Below are 25755 nucleotides of genomic sequence, written 5' to 3'. Positions count from 1 at the left end.
AAATTCAAAGGACGTCCATATTTCAAAACGACCGTTTCAAAAGGCATATTTTACGCACATTAGTGTTCTGCTTCTTTTCCTTTCTTTCATTTTGTTAAAAAACACGGGAATGGAAAAAGGCATCCCTCAGAATGGGCGAAAATCGTTGCAGACGAATCAATGGACAGAGGTTTAATCTCCAATATATATAAACAGCTCATGCAGCTTAATATTAAAAAAACAAACAACCCCCCAAAAAATGGGCAGAAGATCTAAAGAGACGTTTCTTCAAAGGAGACACAGAGATGGCCAAGACGCACATGAAAAGCTGCTCAACAGCACTAATTATTAGAGAAATGCAAATCAAAACTACAATGAGGTATCACCTCACACCTGTTAGAATCGGCATCATCAGAAAATCTACAAACAACCAATTCTGGGGAGGGTGTGGACAAAAGGAGCCCTCTTCCACTATTGGTGGGAATGTAAATTGATACAGTCACTATGGAGAACAGTATGGAGTTTCCTTAAAAAATCTAGAAATAGAATTACCATCTGATCCAGCAATCCCACTTCTGGGCATATACCAGAGAAAACCGTATTTCAAAAAGGCACATTCACCACAATGTTCGTTGCAGCACTATTTACAATAGCCAGGTAATGGAAGCAACCTAAATGCCCACAGACAGATGAATGGATAAAGATGTGGTACATATATAAAATGGAATATTACTCGGCCATAAAAAGGAATGAAACTGGGTCATTTGTAGAGACATCGATGGATCGAGAGACTGTCATACAGAATGAAGTAAGTCAGAAAGAGGAAAACAAATATTGTATATTAACGCATATATGTGGAGCCTAAAAATGGTACAGATGAACTGGTTTGCAGGGAAGAAATAGAGACACAGAGGTAGAGAACAAACGTATGGACACCAAGTGTGGGAAGCCATGGGGTGGTGGTGGTGGGATGAGTTGGGAGTTTGGGATTGACCTGTATACATGTATATGCATAAAATACATAACTAATAATAACGTGCTGTATAAAAAATAAATAAAATTAAATTTCAAAATTTTAAAAAATAAAATTTAAAAATAAAACAGAAAAAAGTTCTTCCCGTCACACAGATGTATTTCTAGGAATGAATTATTTCCATGCTTATATCTATAAATACATAAAAGAGGAATAAAATCTAACTTGAACCATAAAAGAAAACAAAATCCTGAACCCACGAGTTTTACAGAGGAAAACCCTATCAGGGCACTTGCTCCAGTGGTAAACAATTCTGAAATAGGTCAGAGGTGGGGAATCATCTCCCATACAGCCAGCAACCCACCCGCCACGCAAGGAGCATCCTCATTGCAAAGATGGGTTACCGTGCTGAGGCATCTGTGAGTAAAGGTGAGCTGAGCCCCAGGCCAGGTGCTGCTGAACTGTTCCCACCCTTTCCAGGTAAAACACCTGAATATGTACAAGGGCTTGAAAGCCTAGAGGAAGGACCGTGCAGCCACACCAGCGACAGCACACAGGCGAACTTGGTGCCTGCAGGGCAGCCAAGGTGGTCCTGGCACCGGGCGCTATTCCAGAAGCTTTCCATTGCCCTGTCTGAGATACCCCTCCTGTCCCGGCCCCCACTGCTTTTTTTCCTTTCTCACCTCTGTCCGGAGAGAAATTCCAGCGGAAGGTATGGGTGACACAACCTCTTCTTTACAGGCGGCAGCCTGGCAACTCCTGCAGAAAGGCCAGCAGAACCCCACTCACACCGGGCCACCCACAAAGCGGTGGCCCCTCACTCCCTCCCACCAGCACAGCCCCGAGACTGTTGACGGGGCAGAGAATATGGAGTCAGGCACAGATTCAGGGGCTATTGCTGCCTGGAGCGCTGTTTATATTGACCTCAACGAGGCACACCTGGGGAGGGCGGGCCGGCAGGGTAAGGCTGCCCAGGTCAGCTAATCCACAACCCTCAGGGAATCACATTGTTGAAAATGGACCCCGCTAAGGCAGAAGAGAAGCCAAGGGAAAAAAGGACACAATGCCATTTGCAGCACCGTAGATGAGTCTAGAAGTAATCACGTGACTTGTAGTAAGTCAGAAAGTGAAAGACACATATCATATCATATCACTTATAGGTGTTACCTAAAAATGGATACCAGGGCAGATATTTCCACGGAGAAGGGCAATCACAGATTCATTAAACAAACTTATGGTTCACCAATGGAAAAGTGTGAGGATTGGTTTCATTACGATATCGGGGTTAACAGACATATACAAACACAGGTGACATATATAATCACCAAAGACCTACAGAATACCAAGAGAGGACTACTCAACATTCTGTCATAACGTACATGGGAAAAGGATCCCAGGAAGAACAGTCATCTGTATATGTGTAAAAGAACCACATCTTCCACACCTACAGCAAGCCAAACATTGTAATCAAACTTGCTGTAATAAAAAATAAAAAATTAAATTAAAAACACGAACAAGAAGTAGTGAGACAAACGTGAGGGGGTTTCTCCTGGCACATTCCATTCTAAACTCCAATCTAGAACACCACTTCCACTGAGGCTCTCTTGCCCTAGTAACCAGATTTGGTAAGGGTGAACTGCTGCCACCTTGTGGCCGTTTCACACAACAGCAGCTTTAATCCCAACTCTAATGGTCAGTTGATATTCAAAATCATTGCAGGCCTGTAAATGACACCTGCCCTGAAAATAAATCCTGGGGTCACATATCGACCAAAAAATTCAAAGGACGTCCATATTTCAAAACGACCGTTTCAAAAGGCATATTTTACGCACATTAGTGTTCTGCTTCTTTTCCTTTCTTTCCTTTTTTGTTAAAAAACACGGGAATGGAAAAAGGCATCCCTCAGAATGGGCGAAAATCGTTGCAGACGAATCAATGGACAGAGGTTTAATCTCCAATATATATAAACAGCTCATGCAGCTTAATATTAAAAAAACAAACAACCCCCCAAAAAATGGGCAGAAGATCTAAAGAGACGTTTCTTCAAAGGAGACACAGAGATGGCCAAGACGCACATGAAAAGCTGCTCAACAGCACTAATTATTAGAGAAATGCAAATCAAAACTACAATGAGGTATCACCTCACACCTGTTAGAATCGGCATCATCAGAAAATCTACAAACAACCAATTCTGGGGAGGGTGTGGACAAAAGGAGCCCTCTTCCACTATTGGTGGGAATGTAAATTGATACAGTCACTATGGAGAACAGTATGGAGTTTCCATAAAAAATCTAGAAATAGAATGACCATCTGATCCAGCAATCCCACTTCTGGGCATATACCAGAGAAAACCGTATTTCAAAAAGGCACATTCACCACAATGTTCGTTGCAGCACTATTTACAATAGCCAGGTAATGGAAGCAACCTAAATGCCCACAGACAGATGAATGGATAAAGATGTGGTACATATATAAAATGGAATATTACTCGGCCATAAAAAGGAATGAAACTGGGTTATTTGTAGAGACATCGATGGATCGAGAGACTGTCATACAGAATGAAGTCAGTCAGAAAGAGGAAAACAAATATTGTATATTAACGCATATATGTGGAGCCTAAAAATGGTACAGATGAACTGGTTTGCAGGGAAGAAATAGAGACACAGAGGTAGAGAACAAACGTATGGACACCAAGTGTGGGAAGCCATGGGGTGGTGGTGGTGGGATGAGTTGGGAGTTTGGGATTGACCTGTATACATGTATATGCATAAAATACATAACTAATAATAACGTGCTGTATAAAAAATAAATAAAATTAAATTTCAAAATTTTAAAAAATAAAATTTAAAAATAAAACAGAAAAAAGTTCTTCCCGTCACACAGATGTATTTCTAGGAATGAATTATTTCCATGCTTATATCTATAAATACATAAAAGAGGAATAAAATCTAACTTGAACCATAAAAGAAAACAAAATCCTGAACCCACGAGTTTTACAGAGGAAAACCCTATCAGGGCACTTGCTCCAGTGGTAAACAATTCTGAAATAGGTCAGAGGTGGGGAATCATCTCCCATACAGCCAGCAACCCACCCGCCACGCAAGGAGCGTCCTCATTGCAAAGCTGGGTTACCGTGCTGAGGCATCTGTGAGTAAAGGTGAGCTGAGCCCAAGGCCAGCTGCTGCTGAACTGTTCCCACCCTTTCCAGGTAAAACACCTGAATATGTACAAGGGCTTGAAAGCCTAGAGGAAGGACCGTGGAGCCACACCAGCGACAGCACGCAGGCGAACTTGGTGCCTGCAGGGCAGCCAAGGTGGTCCTGGCACCGGGCGCTATTCCAGAAGATTTCCATTGCCCTGTCTGAGATACCCCTCCTGTCCCGGCCCCCACTGCTTTTTTTCCTTTCTAACCTCTGTCCGGAGAGAAATTCCAGCGGAAGGTATGGGTGACACAACCTCTTCTTTACAGGCGGCAGCCTGGCAACTCCTGCAGAAAGGCCAGCAGAACCCCACTCACACCGGGCCACCCACAAAGCGGTGGCCCCTCACTCCCTCCCACCAGCACAGCCCCGAGACTGTTGACGGGGCAGAGAATATGGAGTCAGGCACAGATTCAGGGGCTATTGCTGCCTGGAGCGCTGTTTATATTGACCTCAACGAGGCACACCTGGGGAGGGCGGGCCGGCAGGGTAAGGCTGCCCAGGTCAGCTAATCCACAACCCTCAGGGAATCACATTGTTGAAAATGGACCCCGCTAAGGCAGAAGAGAAGCCAAGGGAAAAAAGGACACAATGCCATTTGCAGCACCGTAGATGAGTCTAGAAGTAATCACGTGACTTGTAGTAAGTCAGAAAGTGAAAGACACATATCATATCATATCACTTATAGGTGTTACCTAAAAATGGATACCAGGGCAGATATTTCCACGGAGAAGGGCAATCACAGATTCATTAAACAAACTTATGGTTCACCAATGGAAAAGTGTGAGGATTGGTTTCATTACGATATCGGGGTTAACAGACATATACAAACACAGGTGACATATATAATCACCAAAGACCTACAGAATACCAAGAGAGGACTACTCAACATTCTGTCATAACGTACATGGGAAAAGGATCCCAGGAAGAACAGTCATCTGTATATGTGTAAAAGAACCACATCTTCCACACCTACAGCAAGCCAAACATTGTAACCAAACTTGCTGTAATAAAAAATAAAAAATTAAATTAAAAACACGAACAAGAAGTAGTGAGACAAACGTGAGGGGTTTCTCCTGGCACATTCCATTCTAAACTCCAATCTAGAACACCACTTCCACTGAGGCTCTCTTGCCCTAGTAACCAGATTTGGTAAGGGTGAACTGCTGCCACCTTGTGGCCGTTTCACACAACAGCAGCTTTAATCCCAACGCTAATGGTCAGTTGATATTCAAAATCATTGCAGGCCTGTAAATGACACCTGCCCTGAAAATAAATCCTGGGGTCACATATCGACCAAAAAATTCAAAGGACGTCCATATTTCAAAACGACCGTTTCAAAAGGCATATTTTACGCACATTAGTGTTCTGCTTCTTTTCCTTTCTTTCCTTTTTTGTTAAAAAACACGGGAATGGAAAAAGGCATCCCTCAGAATGGGCGAAAATCGTTGCAGACGAATCAATGGACAGAGGTTTAATCTCCAATATATATAAACAGCTCATGCAGCTTAATATTAAAAAAACAAACAACCCCCCAAAAAATGGGCAGAAGATCTAAAGAGACGTTTCTTCAAAGGAGACACAGAGATGGCCAAGACGCACATGAAAAGCTGCTCAACAGCACTAATTATTAGAGAAATGCAAATCAAAACTACAATGAGGTATCACCTCACACCTGTTAGAATCGGCATCATCAGAAAATCTACAAACAACCAATTCTGGGGAGGGTGTGGACAAAAGGAGCCCTCTTCCACTATTGGTGGGAATGTAAATTGATACAGTCACTATGGAGAACAGTATGGAGTTTCCTTAAAAAATCTAGAAATAGAATTACCATCTGATCCAGCAATCCCACTTCTGGGCATATACCAGAGAAAACCGTATTTCAAAAAGGCACATTCACCACAATGTTCGTTGCAGCACTATTTACAGTAGCCAGGTAATGGAAGCAACCTAAATGCCCACAGACAGATGAATGGATAAAGATGTGGTACATATATAAAATGGAATATTACTCGGCCATAAAAAGGAATGAAACTGGGTTATTTGTAGAGACATCGATGGATCGAGAGACTGTCATACAGAATGAAGTCAGTCAGAAAGAGGAAAACAAATATTGTATATTAACGCATATATGTGGAGCCTAAAAATGGTACAGATGAACTGGTTTGCAGGGAAGAAATAGAGACACAGAGGTAGAGAACAAACGTATGGACACCAAGTGTGGGAAGCCATGGGGTGGTGGTGGTGGGATGAGTTGGGAGTTTGGGATTGACCTGTATACATGTATATGCATAAAATACCTAACTAATAATAACGTGCTGTATAAAAAATAAATAAAATTAAATTTCAAAATTTTAAAAAATAAAATTTAAAAATAAAACAGAAAAAAGTTCTTCCCGTCACACAGATGTATTTCTAGGAATGAATTATTTCCATGCTTATATCTATAAATACATAAAAGAGGAATAAAATCTAACTTGAACCATAAAAGAAAACAAAATCCTGAACCCACGAGTTTTACAGAGGAAAACCCTATCAGGGCACTTGCTCCAGTGGTAAACAATTCTGAAATAGGTCAGAGGTGGGGAATCATCTCCCATACAGCCAGCAACCCACCCGCCACGCAAGGAGCGTCCTCATTGCAAAGCTGGGTTACCGTGCTGAGGCATCTGTGAGTAAAGGTGAGCTGAGCCCAAGGCCAGCTGCTGCTGAACTGTTCCCACCCTTTCCAGGTAAAACACCTGAATATGTACAAGGGCTTGAAAGCCTAGAGGAAGGACCGTGGAGCCACACCAGCGACAGCACGCAGGCGAACTTGGTGCCTGCAGGGCAGCCAAGGTGGTCCTGGCACCGGGCGCTATTCCAGAAGATTTCCATTGCCCTGTCTGAGATACCCCTCCTGTCCCGGCCCCCACTGCTTTTTTTCCTTTCTCACCTCTGTCCAGAGAGAAATTCCAGCGGAAGGTATGGGTGACACAACCTCTTCTTTACAGGCGGCAGCCTGGCAACTCCTGCAGAAAGGCCAGCAGAACCCCACTCACACCGGGCCACCCACAAAGCGGTGGCCCCTCACTCCCTCCCACCAGCACAGCCCCGAGACTGTTGACGGGGCAGAGAATATGGAGTCAGGCACAGATTCAGGGGCTATTGCTGCCTGGAGCGCTGTTTATATTGACCTCAACGAGGCACACCTGGGGAGGGCGGGCCGGCAGGGTAAGGCTGCCCAGGTCAGCTAATCCACAACCCTCAGGGAATCACATTGTTGAAAATGGACCCCGCTAAGGCAGAAGAGAAGCCAAGGGAAAAAAGGACACAATGCCATTTGCAGCACCGTAGATGAGTCTAGAAGTAATCACGTGACTTGTAGTAAGTCAGAAAGTGAAAGACACATATCATATCATATCACTTATAGGTGTTACCTAAAAATGGATACCAGGGCAGATATTTCCACGGAGAAGGGCAATCACAGATTCATTAAACAAACTTATGGTTCACCAATGGAAAAGTGTGAGGATTGGTTTCATTACGATATCGGGGTTAACAGACATATACAAACACAGGTGACATATATAATCACCAAAGACCTACAGAATACCAAGAGAGGACTACTCAACATTCTGTCATAACGTACATGGGAAAAGGATCCCAGGAAGAACAGTCATCTGTATATGTGTAAAAGAACCACATCTTCCACACCTACAGCAAGCCAAACATTGTAATCAAACTTGCTGTAATAAAAAATAAAAAATTAAATTAAAAACACGAACAAGAAGTAGTGAGACAAACGTGAGGGGCTTTCTCCTGGCACATTCCATTCTAAACTCCAATCTAGAACACCACTTCCACTGAGGCTCTCTTGCCCTAGTAACCAGATTTGGTAAGGGTGAACTGCTGCCACCTTGTGGCCGTTTCACACAACAGCAGCTTTAATCCCAACGCTAATGGTCAGTTGATATTCAAAATCATTGCAGGCCTGTAAATGACACCTGCCCTGAAAATAAATCCTGGGGTCACATATCGACCAAAAAATTCAAAGGACGTCCATATTTCAAAACGACCGTTTCAAAAGGCATATTTTACGCACATTAGTGTTCTGCTTCTTTTCCTTTCTTTCCTTTTTTGTTAAAAAACACGGGAATGGAAAAAGGCATCCCTCAGAATGGGCGAAAATCGTTGCAGACGAATCAATGGACAGAGGTTTAATCTCCAATATATATAAACAGCTCATGCAGCTTAATATTAAAAAAACAAACAACCCCCCAAAAAATGGGCAGAAGATCTAAAGAGACGTTTCTTCAAAGGAGACACAGAGATGGCCAAGACGCACATGAAAAGCTGCTCAACAGCACTAATTATTAGAGAAATGCAAATCAAAACTACAATGAGGTATCACCTCACACCTGTTAGAATCGGCATCATCAGAAAATCTACAAACAACCAATTCTGGGGAGGGTGTGGACAAAAGGATCCCTCTTCCACTATTGGTGGGAATGTAAATTGATACAGTCACTATGGAGAACAGTATGGAGTTTCCTTAAAAAATCTAGAAATAGAATGACCATCTGATCCAGCAATCCCACTTCTGGGCATATACCAGAGAAAACCGTATTTCAAAAAGGCACATTCACCACAATGTTCGTTGCAGCACTATTTACAATAGCCAGGTAATGGAAGCAACCTAAATGCCCACAGACAGATGAATGGATAAAGATGTGGTACATATATAAAATGGAATATTACTCGGCCATAAAAAGGAATGAAACTGGGTTATTTGTAGAGACATCGATGGATCGAGAGACTGTCATACAGAATGAAGTAAGTCAGAAAGAGGAAAACAAATATTGTATATTAACGCATATATGTGGAGCCTAAAAATGGTACAGATGAACTGGTTTGCAGGGAAGAAATAGAGACACAGAGGTAGAGAACAAACGTATGGACACCAAGTGTGGGAAGCCATGGGGTGGTGGTGGTGGGATGAGTTGGGAGTTTGGGATTGACCTGTATACATGTATATGCATAAAATACATAACTAATAATAACGTGCTGTATAAAAAATAAATAAAATTAAATTTCAAAATTTTAAAAAATAAAATTTAAAAATAAAACAGAAAAAAGTTCTTCCCGTCACACAGATGTATTTCTAGGAATGAATTATTTCCATGCTTATATCTATAAATACATAAAAGAGGAATAAAATCTAACTTGAACCATAAAAGAAAACAAAATCCTGAACCCACGAGTTTTACAGAGGAAAACCCTATCAGGGCACTTGCTCCAGTGGTAAACAATTCTGAAATAGGTCAGAGGTCGGGAATCATCTCCCATACAGCCAGCAACCCACCCGCCACGCAAGGAGCGTCCTCATTGCAAAGCTGGGTTACCGTGCTGAGGCATCTGTGAGTAAAGATGAGCTGAGCCCAAGGCCAGCTGCTGCTGAACTGTTCCCACCCTTTCCAGGTAAAACACCTGAATATGTACAAGGGCTTGAAAGCCTAGAGGAAGGACCGTGGAGCCACACCAGCGACAGCACGCAGGCGAACTTGGTGCCTGCAGGGCAGCCAAGGTGGTCCTGGCACCGGGCGCTATTCCAGAAGATTTCCATTGCCCTGTCTGAGATACCCCTCCTGTCCCGGCCCCCACTGCTTTTTTTCCTTTCTCACCTCTGTCCGGAGAGAAATTCCAGCGGAAGGTATGGGTGACACAACCTCTTCTTTACAGGCGGCAGCCTGGCAACTCCTGCAGAAAGGCCAGCAGAACCCCACTCACACCGGGCCACCCACAAAGCGGTGGCCCCTCACTCCCTCCCACCAGCACAGCCCCGAGACTGTTGACGGGGCAGAGAATATGGAGTCAGGCACAGATTCAGGGGCTATTGCTGCCTGGAGCGCTGTTTATATTGACCTCAACGAGGCACACCTGGGGAGGGCGGGCCGGCAGGGTAAGGCTGCCCAGGTCAGCTAATCCACAACCCTCAGGGAATCACATTGTTGAAAATGGACCCCGCTAAGGCAGAAGAGAAGCCAAGGGAAAAAAGGACACAATGCCATTTGCAGCACCGTAGATGAGTCTAGAAGTAATCACGTGACTTGTAGTAAGTCAGAAAGTGAAAGACACATATCATATCATATCACTTATAGGTGTTACCTAAAAATGGATACCAGGGCAGATATTTCCACGGAGAAGGGCAATCACAGATTCATTAAACAAACTTATGGTTCACCAATGGAAAAGTGTGAGGATTGGTTTCATTACGATATCGGGGTTAACAGACATATACAAACACAGGTGACATATATAATCACCAAAGACCTACAGAATACCAAGAGAGGACTACTCAACATTCTGTCATAACGTACATGGGAAAAGGATCCCAGGAAGAACAGTCATCTGTATATGTGTAAAAGAACCACATCTTCCACACCTACAGCAAGCCAAACATTGTAATCAAACTTGCTGTAATAAAAAATAAAAAATTAAATTAAAAACACGAACAAGAAGTAGTGAGACAAACGTGAGGGGCTTTCTCCTGGCACATTCCATTCTAAACTCCAATCTAGAACACCACTTCCACTGAGGCTCTCTTGCCCTAGTAACCAGATTTGGTAAGGGTGAACTGCTGCCACCTTGTGGCCGTTTCACTCAACAGCAGCTTTAATCCCAACGCTAATGGTCAGTTGATATTCAAAATCATTGCAGGCCTGTAAATGACACCTGCCCTGAAAATAAATCCTGGGGTCACATATCGACCAAAAAATTCAAAGGACGTCCATATTTCAAAATGACCGTTTCAAAAGGCATATTTTACGCACATTAGTGTTCTGCTTCTTTTCCTTTCTTTCCTTTTTTGTTAAAAAACACGGGAATGGAAAAAGGCATCCCTCAGAATGGGCGAAAATCGTTGCAGACGAATCAATGGACAGAGGTTTAATCTCCAATATATATAAACAGCTCATGCAGCTTAATATTAAAAAAACAAACAACCCCCCAAAAAATGGGCAGAAGATCTAAAGAGACGTTTCTTCAAAGGAGACACAGAGATGGCCAAGACGCACATGAAAAGCTGCTCAACAGCACTAATTATTAGAGAAATGCAAATCAAAACTACAATGAGGTATCACCTCACACCTGTTAGAATCGGCATCATCAGAAAATCTACAAACAACCAATTCTGGGGAGGGTGTGGACAAAAGGAGCCCTCTTCCACTATTGGTGGGAATGTAAATTGATACAGTCACTATGGAGAACAGTATGGAGTTTCCTTAAAAAATCTAGAAATAGAATGACCATCTGATCCAGCAATCCCACTTCTGGGCATATACCAGAGAAAACCATATTTCAAAAAGGCACATTCACCACAATGTTCGTTGCAGCACTATTTACAATAGCCAGGTAATGGAAGCAACCTAAATGCCCACAGACAGATGAATGGATAAAGATGTGGTACATATATAAAATGGAATATTACTCGGCCATAAAAAGGAATGAAACTGGGTTATTTGTAGAGACATCGATGGATCGAGAGACTGTCATACAGAATGAAGTAAGTCAGAAAGAGGAAAACAAATATTGTATATTAACGCATATATGTGGAGCCTAAAAATGGTACAGATGAACTGGTTTGCAGGGAAGAAATAGAGACACAGAGGTAGAGAACAAACGTATGGACACCAAGTGTGGGAAGCCATGGGGTGGTGGTGGTGGGATGAGTTGGGAGTTTGGGATTGACCTGTATACATGTATATGCATAAAATACATAACTAATAATAACGTGCTGTATAAAAAATAAATAAAATTAAATTTCAAAATTTTAAAAAATAAAATTTAAAAATAAAACAGAAAAAAGTTCTTCCCGTCACACAGATGTATTTCTAGGAATGAATTATTTCCATGCTTATATCTATAAATACATAAAAGAGGAATAAAATCTAACTTGAACCATAAAAGAAAACAAAATCCTGAACCCACGAGTTTTACAGAGGAAAACCCTATCAGGGCACTTGCTCCAGTGGTAAACAATTCTGAAATAGGTCAGAGGTGGGGAATCATCTCCCATACAGCCAGCAACCCACCCGCCACGCAAGGAGCGTCCTCATTGCAAAGCTGGGTTACCGTGCTGAGGCATCTGTGAGTAAAGGTGAGCTGAGCCCAAGGCCAGCTGCTGCTGAACTGTTCCCACCCTTTCCAGGTAAAACACCTGAATATGTACAAGGGCTTGAAAGCCTAGAGGAAGGACCGTGGAGCCACACCAGCGACAGCACGCAGGCGAACTTGGTGCCTGCAGGGCAGCCAAGGTGGTCCTGGCACCGGGCGCTATTCCAGAAGATTTCCATTGCCCTGTCTGAGATACCCCTCCTGTCCCGGCCCCCACTGCTTTTTTTCCTTTCTCACCTCTGTCCGGAGAGAAATTCCAGCGGAAGGTATGGGTGACACAACCTCTTCTTTACAGGCGGCAGCCTGGCAACTCCTGCAGAAAGGCCAGCAGAACCCCACTCACACCGGGCCACCCACAAAGCGGTGGCCCCTCACTCCCTCCCACCAGCACAGCCCCGAGACTGTTGACGGGGCAGAGAATATGGAGTCAGGCACAGATTCAGGGGCTATTGCTGCCTGGAGCGCTGTTTATATTGACCTCAACGAGGCACACCTGGGGAGGGCGGGCCGGCAGGGTAAGGCTGCCCAGGTCAGCTAATCCACAACCCTCAGGGAATCACATTGTTGAAAATGGACCCCGCTAAGGCAGAAGAGAAGCCAAGGGAAAAAATGACACAATGCCATTTGCAGCACCGTAGATGAGTCTAGAAGTAATCACGTGACTTGTAGTAAGTCAGAAAGTGAAAGACACATATCATATCATATCACTTATAGGTGTTACCTAAAAATGGATACCAGGGCAGATATTTCCACGGAGAAGGGCAATCACAGATTCATTAAACAAACTTATGGTTCACCAATGGAAAAGTGTGAGGATTGGTTTCATTACGATATCGGGGTTAACAGACATATACAAACACAGGTGACATATATAATCACCAAAGACCTACAGAATACCAAGAGAGGACTACTCAACATTCTGTCATAACGTACATGGGAAAAGGATCCCAGGAAGAACAGTCATCTGTATATGTGTAAAAGAACCACATCTTCCACACCTACAGCAAGCCAAACATTGTAATCAAACTTGCTGTAATAAAAAATAAAAAATTAAATTAAAAACACGAACAAGAAGTAGTGAGACAAACGTGAGGGGCTTTCTCCTGGCACATTCCATTCTAAACTCCAATCTAGAACACCACTTCCACTGAGGCTCTCTTGCCCTAGTAACCAGATTTGGTAAGGGTGAACTGCTGCCACCTTGTGGCCGTTTCACACAACAGCAGCTTTAATCCCAACGCTAATGGTCAGTTGATATTCAAAATCATTGCAGGCCTGTAAATGACACCTGCCCTGAAAACAAATCCTGGGGTCACATATCGACCAAAAAATTCAAAGGACGTCCATATTTCAAAACGACCGTTTCAAAAGGCATATTTTACGCACATTAGTGTTCTGCTTCTTTTCCTTTCTTTCCTTTTTTGTTAAAAAACACGGGAATGGAAAAAGGCATCCCTCAGAATGGGCGAAAATCGTTGCAGACGAATCAATGGACAGAGGTTTAATCTCCAATATATATAAACAGCTCATGCAGCTTAATATTAAAAAAACAAACAACCCCCCAAAAAATGGGCAGAAGATCTAAAGAGACGTTTCTTCAAAGGAGACACAGAGATGGCCAAGACGCACATGAAAAGCTGCTCAACAGCACTAATTATTAGAGAAATGCAAATCAAAACTACAATGAGGTATCACCTCACACCTGTTAGAATCGGCATCATCAGAAAATCTACAAACAACCAATTCTGGGGAGGGTGTGGACAAAAGGAGCCCTCTTCCACTATTGGTGGGAATGTAAATTGATACAGTCACTATGGAGAACAGTATGGAGTTTCCTTAAAAAATCTAGAAATAGAATTACCATCTGATCCAGCAATCCCACTTCTGGGCATATACCAGAGAAAACCGTATTTCAAAAAGGCACATTCACCACAATGTTCGTTGCAGCACTATTTACAGTAGCCAGGTAATGGAAGCAACCTAAATGCCCACAGACAGATGAATGGATAAAGATGTGGTACATATATAAAATGGAATATTACTCGGCCATAAAAAGGAATGAAACTGGGTTATTTGTAGAGACATCGATGGATCGAGAGACTGTCATACAGAATGAAGTAAGTCAGAAAGAGGAAAACAAATATTGTATATTAACGCATATATGTGGAGCCTAAAAATGGTACAGATGAACTGGTTTGCAGGGAAGAAATAGAGACACAGAGGTAGAGAACAAACGTATGGACACCAAGTGTGGGAAGCCATGGGGTGGTGGTGGTGGGATGAGTTGGGAGTTTGGGATTGACCTGTATACATGTATATGCATAAAATACATAACTAATAATAACGTGCTGTATAAAAAATAAATAAAATTAAATTTCAAAATTTTAAAAAATAAAATTTAAAAATAAAACAGAAAAAAGTTCTTCCCGTCACACAGATGTATTTCTAGGAATGAATTATTTCCATGCTTATATCTATAAATACATAAAAGAGGAATAAAATCTAACTTGAACCATAAAAGAAAACAAAATCCTGAACCCACGAGTTTTACAGAGGAAAACCCTATCAGGGCACTTGCTCCAGTGGTAAACAATTCTGAAATAGGTCAGAGGTGGGGAATCATCTCCCATACAGCCAGCAACCCACCCGCCACGCAAGGAGCGTCCTCATTGCAAAGCTGGGTTACCGTGCTGAGGCATCTGTGAGTAAAGGTGAGCTGAGCCCAAGGCCAGCTGCTGCTGAACTGTTCCCACCCTTTCCAGGTAAAACACCTGAATATGTACAAGGGCTTGAAAGCCTAGAGGAAGGACCGTGGAGCCACACCAGCGACAGCACGCAGGCCAACTTGGTGCCTGCAGGGCAGCCAAGGTGGTCCTGGCACCGGGCGCTATTCCAGAAGATTTCCATTGCCCTGTCTGAGATACCCCTCCTGTCCCGGCCCCCACTGCTTTTTTTCCTTTCTCACCTCTGTCCGGAGAGAAATTCCAGCGGAAGGTATGGGTGACACAACCTCTTCTTTACAGGCGGCAGCCTGGCAACTCCTGCAGAAAGGCCAGCAGAACCCCACTCACACCGGGCCACCCACAAAGCGGTGGCCCCTCACTCCCTCCCACCAGCACAGCCCCGAGACTGTTGACGGGGCAGAGAATATGGAGTCAGGCACAGATTCAGGGGCTATTGCTGCCTGGAGCGCTGTTTATATTGACCTCAACGAGGCACACCTGGGGAGGGCGGGCCGGCAGGGTAAGGCTGCCCAGGTCAGCTAATCCACAACCCTCAGGGAATCACATTGTTGAAAATGGACCCCGCTAAGGCAGAAGAGAAGCCAAGGGAAAAAAGGACACAATGCCATTTGCAGCACCGTAGATGAGTCTAGAAGTAATCACGTGACTTGTAGTAAGTCAGAAAGTGAAAGACACATATCATATCATATCACTTATAGGTGTTACCTAAAAATGGATACCAGGGCAGATATTTCCACGGAGAAGGGCAATCACAGATTCATTAAACAAACTTATGGTTCACCAATGGAAAAGTGTGAGGATTGGTTTCATTACGATATCGGGGTTAACAGACATATACAAACACAGGTGACATATATAATCACCAAAGACCTACAGAATACCAAGAGAGGACTACTCAACATTCTGTCATAACGTACATGGGAAAAGGATCCCAGGAAGAACAGTCATCTGTATATGTGTAAAAGAACCACATCTTCCACACCTACAGCAAGCCAAACATTGTAATCAAACTTGCTGTAATAAAAAATAAAAAATTAAATTAAAAACACGAACAAGAAGTAGTGAGACAAACGTGAGGGGGTTTCTCCTGGCACATTCCATTCTAAACTCCAATCTAGAACACCACTTCCACTGAGGCTCTCTTGCCCTAGTAACCAGATTTGGTAAGGGTGAACTGCTGCCACCTTGTGGCCGTTTCACACAACAGCAGCTTTAATCCCAACGCTAATGGTCAGTTGATATTCAAAATCATTGCAGGCCTGTAAATGACACCTGCCCTGAAAATAAATCCTGGGGTCACATATCGACCAAAAAATTCAAAGGACGTCCATATTTCAAAACGACCGTTTCAAAAGGCATATTTTACGCACATTAGTGTTCTGCTTCTTTTCCTTTCTTTCCTTTTTTGTTAAAAAACACGGGAATGGAAAAAGGCATCCCTCAGAATGGGCGAAAATCGTTGCAGACGAATCAATGGACAGAGGTTTAATCTCCAATATATATAAACAGCTCATGCAGCTTAATATTAAAAAAACAAACAACCCCCCAAAAAATGGGCAGAAGATCTAAAGAGACGTTTCTTCAAAGGAGACACAGAGATGGCCAAGACGCACATGAAAAGCTGCTCAACAGCACTAATTATTAGAGAAATGCAAATCAAAACTACAATGAGGTATCACCTCACACCTGTTAGAATCGGCATCATCAGAAAATCTACAAACAACCAATTCTGGGGAGGGTGTGGACAAAAGGATCCCTCTTCCACTATTGGTGGGAATGTAAATTGATACAGTCACTATGGAGAACAGTATGGAGTTTCCTTAAAAAATCTAGAAATAGAATGACCATCTGATCCAGCAATCCCACTTCTGGGCATATACCAGAGAAAACCGTATTTCAAAAAGGCACATTCACCACAATGTTCGTTGCAGCACTATTTACAATAGCCAGGTAATGGAAGCAACCTAAATGCCCACAGACAGATGAATGGATAAAGATGTGGTACATATATAAAATGGAATATTACTCGGCCATAAAAAGGAATGAAACTGGGTTATTTGTAGAGACATCGATGGATCGAGAGACTGTCATACAGAATGAAGTCAGTCAGAAAGAGGAAAACAAATATTGTATATTAACGCATATATGTGGAGCCTAAAAATGGTACAGATGAACTGGTTTGCAGGGAAGAAATAGAGACACAGAGGTAGAGAACAAACGTATGGACACCAAGTGTGGGAAGCCATGGGGTGGTGGTGGTGGGATGAGTTGGGAGTTTGGGATTGACCTGTATACATGTATATGCATAAAATACATAACTAATAATAACGTGCTGTATAAAAAATAAATAAAATTAAATTTCAAAATTTTAAAAAATAAAATTTAAAAATAAAACAGAAAAAAGTTCTTCCCGTCACACAGATGTATTTCTAGGAATGAATTATTTCCATGCTTATATCTATAAATACATAAAAGAGGAATAAAATCTAACTTGAACCATAAAAGAAAACAAAATCCTGAACCCACGAGTTTTACAGAGGAAAACCCTATCAGGGCACTTGCTCCAGTGGTAAACAATTCTGAAATAGGTCAGAGGTGGGGAATCATCTCCCATACAGCCAGCAACCCACCCGCCACGCAAGGAGCGTCCTCATTGCAAAGCTGGGTTACCGTGCTGAGGCATCTGTGAGTAAAGGTGAGCTGAGCCCAAGGCCAGCTGCTGCTGAACTGTTCCCACCCTTTCCAGGTAAAACACCTGAATATGTACAAGGGCTTGAAAGCCTAGAGGAAGGACCGTGGAGCCACACCAGCGACAGCACGCAGGCGAACTTGGTGCCTGCAGGGCAGCCAAGGTGGTCCTGGCACCGGGCGCTATTCCAGAAGATTTCCATTGCCCTGTCTGAGATACCCCTCCTGTCCCGGTCCCCACTGCTTTTTTTCCTTTCTCACCTCTGTCCGGAGAGAAATTCCAGCGGAAGGTATGGGTGACACAACCTCTTCTTTACAGGCGGCAGCCTGGCAACTCCTGCAGAAAGGCCAGCAGAACCCCACTCACACCGGGCCACCCACAAAGCGGTGGCCCCTCACTCCCTCCCACCAGCACAGCCCCGAGACTGTTGACGGGGCAGAGAATATGGAGTCAGGCACAGATTCAGGGGCTATTGCTGCCTGGAGCGCTGTTTATATTGACCTCAACGAGGCACACCTGGGGAGGGCGGGCCGGCAGGGTAAGGCTGCCCAGGTCAGCTAATCCACAACCCTCAGGGAATCACATTGTTGAAAATGGACCCCGCTAAGGCAGAAGAGAAGCCAAGGGAAAAAAGGACACAATGCCATTTGCAGCACCGTAGATGAGTCTAGAAGTAATCACGTGACTTGTAGTAAGTCAGAAAGTGAAAGACACATATCATATCATATCACTTATAGGTGTTACCTAAAAATGGATACCAGGGCAGATATTTCCACGGAGAAGGGCAATCACAGATTCATTAAACAAACTTATGGTTCACCAATGGAAAAGTGTGAGGATTGGTTTCATTACGATATCGGGGTTAACAGACATATACAAACACAGGTGACATATATAATCACCAAAGACCTACAGAATACCAAGAGAGGACTACTCAACATTCTGTCATAACGTACATGGGAAAAGGATCCCAGGAAGAACAGTCATCTGTATATGTGTAAAAGAACCACATCTTCCACACCTACAGCAAGCCAAACATTGTAATCAAACTTGCTGTAATAAAAAATAAAAAATTAAATTAAAAACACGAACAAGAAGTAGTGAGACAAACGTGAGGGGGTTTCTCCTGGCACATTCCATTCTAAACTCCAATCTAGAACACCACTTCCACTGAGGCTCTCTTGCCCTAGTAACCAGATTTGGTAAGGGTGAACTGCTGCCACCTTGTGGCCGTTTCACACAACAGCAGCTTTAATCCCAACGCTAATGGTCAGTTGATATTCAAAATCATTGCAGGCCTGTAAATGACACCTGCCCTGAAAATAAATCCTGGGGTCACATATCGACCAAAAAATTCAAAGGACGTCCATATTTCAAAACGACCGTTTCAAAAGGCATATTTTACGCACATTAGTGTTCTGCTTCTTTTCCTTTCTTTCCTTTTTTGTTAAAAAACACGGGAATGGAAAAAGGCATCCCTCAGAATGGGCGAAAATCGTTGCAGACGAATCAATGGACAGAGGTTTAATCTCCAATATATATAAACAGCTCATGCAGCTTAATATTAAAAAAACAAACAACCCCCCAAAAAATGGGCAGAAGATCTAAAGAGACGTTTCTTCAAAGGAGACACAGAGATGGCCAAGACGCACATGAAAAGCTGCTCAACAGCACTAATTATTAGAGAAATGCAAATCAAAACTACAATGAGGTATCACCTCACACCTGTTAGAATCGGCATCATCAGAAAATCTACAAACAACCAATTCTGGGGAGGGTGTGGACAAAAGGAGCCCTCTTCCACTATTGGTGGGAATGTAAATTGATACAGTCACTATGGAGAACAGTATGGAGTTTCCTTAAAAAATCTAGAAATAGAATGACCATCTGATCCAGCAATCCCACTTCTGGGCATATACCAGAGAAAACCGTATTTCAAAAAGGCACATTCACCACAATGTTCGTTGCAGCACTATTTACAATAGCCAGGTAATGGAAGCAACCTAAATGCCCACAGACAGATGAATGGATAAAGATGTGGTACATATATAAAATGGAATATTACTCGGCCATAAAAAGGAATGAAACTGGGTTATTTGTAGAGACATCGATGGATCGAGAGACTGTCATACAGAATGAAGTAAGTCAGAAAGAGGAAAACAAATATTGTATATTAACGCATATATGTGGAGCCTAAAAATGGTACAGATGAACTGGTTTGCAGGGAAGAAATAGAGACACAGAGGTAGAGAACAAACGTATGGACACCAAGTGTGGGAAGCCATGGTGTGGTGGTGGTGGGATGAGTTGGGAGTTTGGGATTGACCTGTATACATGTATATGCATAAAATACATAACTAATAATAACGTGCTGTATAAAAAATAAATAAAATTAAATTTCAAAATTTTAAAAAATAAAATTTAAAAATAAAACAGAAAAAAGTTCTTCCCGTCACACAGATGTATTTCTAGGAATGAATTATTTCCATGCTTATATCTATAAATACATAAAAGAGGAATAAAATCTAACTTGAACCATAAAAGAAAACAAAATCCTGAACCCACGAGTTTTACAGAGGAAAACCCTATCAGGGCACTTGCTCCAGTGGTAAACAATTCTGAAATAGGTCAGAGGTGGGGAATCATCTCCCATACAGCCAGCAACCCACCCGCCACGCAAGGAGCGTCCTCATTGCAAAGCTGGGTTACCGTGCTGAGGCATCTGTGAGTAAAGGTGAGCTGAGCCCAAGTCCAGCTGCTGCTGAACTGTTCCCACCCTTTCCAGGTAAAACACCTGAATATGTACAAGGGCTTGAAAGCCTAGAGGAAGGACCGTGGAGCCACACCAGCGACAGCACGCAGGCGAACTTGGTGCCTGCAGGGCAGCCAAGGTGGTCCTGGCACCGGGCGCTATTCCAGAAGATTTCCATTGCCCTGTCTGAGATACCCCTCCTGTCCCGGCCCCCACTGCTTTTTTTCCTTTCTCACCTCTGTCCGGAGAGAAATTCCAGCGGAAGGTATGGGTGACACAACCTCTTCTTTACAGGCGGCAGCCTGGCAACTCCTGCAGAAAGGCCAGCAGAACCCCACTCACACCGGGCAACCCACAAAGCGGTGGCCCCTCACTCCCTCCCACCAGCACAGCCCCGAGACTGTTGACGGGGCAGAGAATATGGAGTCAGGCACAGATTCAGGGGCTATTGCTGCCTGGAGCACTGTTTATATTGACCTCAACGAGGCACACCTGGGGAGGGCGGGCCGGCAGGGTAAGGCTGCCCAGGTCAGCTAATCCACAACCCTCAGGGAATCACATTGTTGAAAATGGACCCCGCTAAGGCAGAACAGAAGCCAAGGGAAAAAAGGACACAATGCCATTTGCAGCACCGTAGATGAGTCTAGAAGTAATCACGTGACTTGTAGTAAGTCAGAAAGTGAAAGACACATATCATATCATATCACTTATAGGTGTTACCTAAAAATGGATACCAGGGCAGATATTTCCACGGAGAAGGGCAATCACAGATTCATTAAACAAACTTATGGTTCACCAATGGAAAAGTGTGAGGATTGGTTTCATTACGATATCGGGGTTAACAGACATATACAAACACAGGTGACATATATAATCACCAAAGACCTACAGAATACCAAGAGAGGACTACTCAACATTCTGTCATAACGTACATGGGAAAAGGATCCCAGGAAGAACAGTCATCTGTATATGTGTAAAAGAACCACATCTTCCACACCTACAGCAAGCCAAACATTGTAATCAAACTTGCTGTAATAAAAAATAAAAAATTAAATTAAAAACACGAACAAGAAGTAGTGAGACAAACGTGAGGGGGTTTCTCCTGGCACATTCCATTCTAAACTCCAATCTAGAACACCACTTCCACTGAGGCTCTCTTGCCCTAGTAACCAGATTTGGTAAGGGTGAACTGCTGCCACCTTGTGGCCGTTTCACACAACAGCAGCTTTAATCCCAACGCTAATGGTCAGTTGATATTCAAAATCATTGCAGGCCTGTAAATGACACCTGCCCTGAAAATAAATCCTGGGGTCACATATCGACCAAAAAATTCAAAGGACGTCCATATTTCAAAACGACCGTTTCAAAAGGCATATTTTACGCACATTAGTGTTCTGCTTCTTTTCCTTTCTTTCCTTTTTTGTTAAAAAACACGGGAATGGAAAAAGGCATCCCTCAGAATGGGCGAAAATCGTTGCAGACGAATCAATGGACAGAGGTTTAATCTCCAATATATATAAACAGCTCATGCAGCTTAATATTAAAAAAACAAACAACCCCCCAAAAAATGGGCAGAAGATCTAAAGAGACGTTTCTTCAAAGGAGACACAGAGATGGCCAAGACGCACATGAAAAGCTGCTCAACAGCACTAATTATTAGAGAAATGCAAATCAAAACTACAATGAGGTATCACCTCACACCTGTTAGAATCGGCATCATCAGAAAATCTACAAACAACCAATTCTGGGGAGGGTGTGGACAAAAGGAGCCCTCTTCCACTATTGGTGGGAATGTAAATTGATACAGTCACTATGGAGAACAGTATGGAGTTTCCTTAAAAAATCTAGAAATAGAATGACCATCTGATCCAGCAATCCCACTTCTGGGCATATACCAGAGAAAACCGTATTTCAAAAAGGCACATTCACCACAATGTTCGTTGCAGCACTATTTACAGTAGCCAGGTAATGGAAGCAACCTAAATGCCCACAGACAGATGAATGGATAAAGATGTGGTACATATATAAAATGGAATATTACTCGGCCATAAAAAGGAATGAAACTGGGTTATTTGTAGAGACATCGATGGATCGAGAGACTGTCATACAGAATGAAGTCAGTCAGAAAGAGGAAAACAAATATTGTATATTAACGCATATATGTGGAGCCTAAAAATGGTACAGATGAACTGGTTTGCAGGGAAGAAATAGAGACACAGAGGTAGAGAACAAACGTATGGACACCAAGTGTGGGAAGCCATGGGGTGGTGGTGGTGGGATGAGTTGGGAGTTTGGGATTGACCTGTATACATGTATATGCATAAAATACATAACTAATAATAACGTGCTGTATAAAAAATAAATAAAATTAAATTTCAAAATTTTAAAAAATAAAATTTAAAAATAAAACAGAAAAAAGTTCTTCCCGTCACACAGATGTATTTCTAGGAATGAATTATTTCCATGCTTATATCTATAAATACATAAAAGAGGAATAAAATCTAACTTGAACCATAAAAGAAAACAAAATCCTGAACCCACGAGTTTTACAGAGGAAAACCCTATCAGGGCACTTGCTCCAGTGGTAAACAATTCTGAAATAGGTCAGAGGTGGGGAATCATCTCCCATACAGCCAGCAACCCACCCGCCACGCAAGGAGCGTCCTCATTGCAAAGCTGGGTTACCGTGCTGAGGCATCTGTGAGTAAAGGTGAGCTGAGCCCAAGGCCAGCTGCTGCTGAACTGTTCCCACCCTTTCCAGGTAAAACACCTGAATATGTACAAGGGCTTGAAAGCCTAGAGGAAGGACCGTGGAGCCACACCAGCGACAGCACGCAGGCGAACTTGGTGCCTGCAGGGCAGCCAAGGTGGTCCTGGCACCGGGCGCTATTCCAGAAGATTTCCATTGCCCTGTCTGAGATACCCCTCCTGTCCCGGTCCCCACTGCTTTTTTTCCTTTCTCACCTCTGTCCGGAGAGAAATTCCAGCGGAAGGTATGGGTGACACAACCTCTTCTTTACAGGCGGCAGCCTGGCAACTCCTGCAGAAAGGCCAGCAGAACCCCACTCACACCGGGCCACCCACAAAGCGGTGGCCCCTCACTCCCTCCCACCAGCACAGCCCCGAGACTGTTGACGGGGCAGAGAATATGGAGTCAGGCACAGATTCAGGGGCTATTGCTGCCTGGAGCGCTGTTTATATTGACCTCAACGAGGCACACCTGGGGAGGGCGGGCCGGCAGGGTAAGGCTGCCCAGGTCAGCTAATCCACAACCCTCAGGGAATCACATTGTTGAAAATGGACCCCGCTAAGGCAGAAGAGAAGCCAAGGGAAAAAAGGACACAATGCCATTTGCAGCACCGTAGATGAGTCTAGAAGTAATCACGTGACTTGTAGTAAGTCAGAAAGTGAAAGACACATATCATATCATATCACTTATAGGTGTTACCTAAAAATGGATACCAGGGCAGATATTTCCACGGAGAAGGGCAATCACAGATTCATTAAACAAACTTATGGTTCACCAATGGAAAAGTGTGAGGATTGGTTTCATTACGATATCGGGGTTAACAGACATATACAAACACAGGTGACATATATAATCACCAAAGACCTACAGAATACCAAGAGAGGACTACTCAACATTCTGTCATAACGTACATGGGAAAAGGATCCCAGGAAGAACAGTCATCTGTATATGTGTAAAAGAACCACATCTTCCACACCTACAGCAAGCCAAACATTGTAATCAAACTTGCTGTAATAAAAAATAAAAAATTAAATTAAAAACACGAACAAGAAGTAGTGAGACAAACGTGAGGGGGTTTCTCCTGGCACATTCCATTCTAAACTCCAATCTAGAACACCACTTCCACTGAGGCTCTCTTGCCCTAGTAACCAGATTTGGTAAGGGTGAACTGCTGCCACCTTGTGGCCGTTTCACACAACAGCAGCTTTAATCCCAACGCTAATGGTCAGTTGATATTCAAAATCATTGCAGGCCTGTAAATGACACCTGCCCTGAAAATAAATCCTGGGGTCACATATCGACCAAAAAATTCAAAGGACGTCCATATTTCAAAACGACCGTTTCAAAAGGCATATTTTACGCACATTAGTGTTCTGCTTCTTTTCCTTTCTTTCCTTTTTTGTTAAAAAACACGGGAATGGAAAAAGGCATCCCTCAGAATGGGCGAAAATCGTTGCAGACGAATCAATGGACAGAGGTTTAATCTCCAATATATATAAACAGCTCATGCAGCTTAATATTAAAAAAACAAACAACCCCCCAAAAAATGGGCAGAAGATCTAAAGAGACGTTTCTTCAAAGGAGACACAGAGATGGCCAAGACGCACATGAAAAGCTGCTCAACAGCACTAATTATTAGAGAAATGCAAATCAAAACTACAATGAGGTATCACCTCACACCTGTTAGAATCGGCATCATCAGAAAATCTACAAACAACCAATTCTGGGGAGGGTGTGGACAAAAGGAGCCCTCTTCCACTATTGGTGGGAATGTAAATTGATACAGTCACTATGGAGAACAGTATGGAGTTTCCTTAAAAAATCTAGAAATAGAATGACCATCTGATCCAGCAATCCCACTTCTGGGCATATACCAGAGAAAACCGTATTTCAAAAAGGCACATTCACCACAATGTTCGTTGCAGCACTATTTACAATAGCCAGGTAATGGAAGCAACCTAAATGCCCACAGACAGATGAATGGATAAAGATGTGGTACATATATAAAATGGAATATTACTCGGCCATAAAAAGGAATGAAACTGGGTTATTTGTAGAGACATCGATGGATCGAGAGACTGTCATACAGAATGAAGTAAGTCAGAAAGAGGAAAACAAATATTGTATATTAACGCATATATGTGGAGCCTAAAAATGGTACAGATGAACTGGTTTGCAGGGAAGAAATAGAGACACAGAGGTAGAGAACAAACGTATGGACACCAAGTGTGGGAAGCCATGGGGTGGTGGTGGTGGGATGAGTTGGGAGTTTGGGATTGACCTGTATACATGTATATGCATAAAATACATAACTAATAATAACGTGCTGTATAAAAAATAAATAAAATTAAATTTCAAAATTTTAAAAAATAAAATTTAAAAATAAAACAGAAAAAAGTTCTTCCCGTCACACAGATGTATTTCTAGGAATGAATTATTTCCATGCTTATATCTATAAATACATAAAAGAGGAATAAAATCTAACTTGAACCATAAAAGAAAACAAAATCCT

The sequence above is a fragment of the Mesoplodon mirus genome (genome assembly GCF_964341445.2).
Source record: "Mesoplodon mirus genome assembly, chromosome: 10".
Taxonomy (NCBI): domain Eukaryota; kingdom Metazoa; phylum Chordata; class Mammalia; order Artiodactyla; family Ziphiidae; genus Mesoplodon; species Mesoplodon mirus.
Note: the sequence above shows the minus strand (reverse complement) of the source record.